Raw genomic sequence first — 2484 nt, 5'->3', positions numbered from 1 at the left:
GGTGACCCCAGGGTGACCACAGTGTGTCTCCAGAGCCCCCCAGAGATATCCAACCCCCCCAGAGCCCCCCAGGACCATCCCAAACTGGGGCAGGCTGGGGGGCACTGGGGGCTCTGGGATGTCCTCAGTGCCATCCCCAGCACAGAGGATGCTCTGAGCCCAGCACTGGTCTATACTGGGATGCACTGGTCTATACTGGGATGCACTGGGGTGCACTGGGATGCACACTGGTCTATACTGGTCCATATTGGGATGCCCCCAGTGCCATCCCCAGCACAGCTCCAGGTACCCACCTCAGCCCTCTGCACTCTGAAGCCTTTGGGTTTCTGCAGAGAGGGGGCAGAGGGCCCCGGGGTCACCACAGGGTCACCGGGGTCACTGCGAGGTCACCAGCCCAGCCGGGCGGGGGGCTCAACTAACCCCCTGTATCCCCCAGTTCCCCCCAGGTCCCCTCATTCCATCCCAGTCCATCCCAGTTCCCCCCAACTCCCCCCAGTCCATCCAAGTTCCCCCCCTAGTTACCCCAGTTCCCCCTAGTCCATTCCAGTCCATCCCAGTATCTCCCAGTTCCCCCCAGTAATCCCTAATTCTGCTCAGTTCATCCCAGTATTCCCCAGTTCCCCCAGTATCCCCCAGTTCATCCCAGTATCTCCCAGTCCATCCCAGTTCCTCCCCAGCCCATCTCAGTATCCCCAGCCTATCCCAGTCCATCCCAGTCCATTCCATTTCCCCCAGTCCATCGCAGTTCCCCCAGTCTCACATTGATGCAGCCTCGAATGCCTCCCACGATCCCGGACTGCAGGGGCAGATCAAAGGGGATTTGAGATTGGGATTTGGGGTTTGGGGGATTTTGGATTATGGATTTGGGGATTTGGGATTTGGGAATTTAGGAGTTTGGGGATTTGGTGGATTAGGGATTGGGGATTTGGGGATTGAGGGATTTGGGGATTTGGGGATTTTGGGGGTTTGGGGGATTTGGGGGGTTTGGGGATTTGGGGGCTGTACTGGGATGTCCTGGGCTATACTGGGCTATACTGATACCCACCTGGCCATCACCAATGCCACCGATTTGCTGTGGGGAGAGCAGGAGATGTCCCCAACATCACTGGGGTGTCCCCCATTGCCCCCCATTGTTCCCCATTGCCCCCAGTGCCCCCCATTGCTCCCCAGTGCCCCCCTAGTCCATCCCAGTATCTTCCAGTCAATCCCAGTGCCCCCAGAACATCCCAGTCCATCCCAGTGCTCCCAGTCCATTCCAGTTCACCTAGTCCATCCCAGTCCATCCCAGTTTCCCCAGTCCATCCCAGTCCATTCCAGTGCCCCCAGTCCATCCCAGTCCATTCCAGTGCCCCCCAGTCCATCCCAGTCCATCCCAGTGCTCCCCAGTCCATCCCAGTCCATCCCAGTTCATCTCAGTTCATCCCAGTCCATCGAAGTCCATCCCAGTACCCCCAGTGCCCCCAGTCTCACTCCAGCACAGATCACTCCGCTGCCCTCCATGTTGGCCTGGGCAGGGATAGCAAAGTTTGGTCAGGGGATGGGATGAGGCGCCCCAAAAGGATGGGATGGGATCAATGGGCGGGGATGGAATGGGATCAATGGGATCAATAGAATGGGATGGGGTGGGATTAAGGATGGGATCGGGAATCCCAAAGGAATGGGATGGGATCCATGGGATGGATGGGATGGGATTTTTGGGGAGACCCCAGCCCTGAGCCCAGCCCGGGGCCCTGCAGCCCCCCTCACCTGGCTCTGAGCTGGCAGGCACAGAAGGATGGAGAAGAGCAGGGCCACGCTGAGCACAGCCACCTTCATCTTCCTCTGGCTCTGGGCAGTGCTGCCTGAGGCTGCAGCAGGTGAGGAGCACCTTTATCCCTGCCGGGGCTCCTCCCTGCACCCTCCCTGCCAGCCCCAGGCGAAAGCCCGGCTTGGCACAACCCCCAGCCCGGGCCACAAGCCCAGCCCTGGCACAGAGCCCATCCCACCCCACCTGTGGCACGGATCCAGCCCCCTCGCCCGGCATCCCTCCAGCTTCCTGCACGGGGCAGCTGCCCCTGGAAGGGCCCAGGCACCTGGGGGGCCAAGGGGGGCAGGCAGGGAGCCAAAGGCACCTGGGCACCCTGTGGGGACAACCCCCAGTCCAACGCAATCCATCCTCCAACAGCTCCCCAGTCTCGGGGTTTTGCTGCTAAGGGTGACCCCAGATGTGGCACAAAGTATCTTTTCCCATCCTGGCAGTCAGAGGAGTCAGAGCTCTTCATTTCTCGTTCCTGAGGTTGTTTATTGTTTTTTATCTATAAAATTCTTTCTCTGCCTGCCCAGGTCCACTCAGCAAGACAGTCCAGACACTCTACCTCCTTTGGGGTGATGTTATATTTTTATATATTTTTATTTATACTTTATATATTTATATATTTTATAGATATTTATATATTACTATTTACACATATTTTATATGTTACAATTTTTACATATTTTTACATT

At 57.4% G+C, this 2484-nt stretch overlaps 1 long non-coding RNA gene across 1 annotated transcript; it reads right to left on the bottom strand.

Moving 5' to 3' along the window:
• Positions 1 to 761: 761 nt before the first annotated feature.
• LOC128943661 (uncharacterized) lies at positions 762 to 1820 on the bottom strand. The gene is made up of 4 exons (XR_008483749.1): positions 1747 to 1820; positions 1471 to 1506; positions 1046 to 1072; positions 762 to 796 (listed from the first exon to the last, which is right to left on the bottom strand). It is a non-coding gene; the product is annotated as an uncharacterized LOC128943661 (long non-coding RNA).
• Positions 1821 to 2484: the final 664 nt, after the last annotated feature.

This window comes from Melozone crissalis, unplaced genomic scaffold (assembly GCF_028551555.1).
Source record: "Melozone crissalis strain CALT ecotype California unplaced genomic scaffold, PUWL_Pcris_2 ptg000053l_1, whole genome shotgun sequence".
Lineage (NCBI taxonomy): Eukaryota > Metazoa > Chordata > Aves > Passeriformes > Passerellidae > Melozone > Melozone crissalis.
Note: the sequence above shows the minus strand (reverse complement) of the source record. Positions and strands in the feature narration are given on the sequence as shown.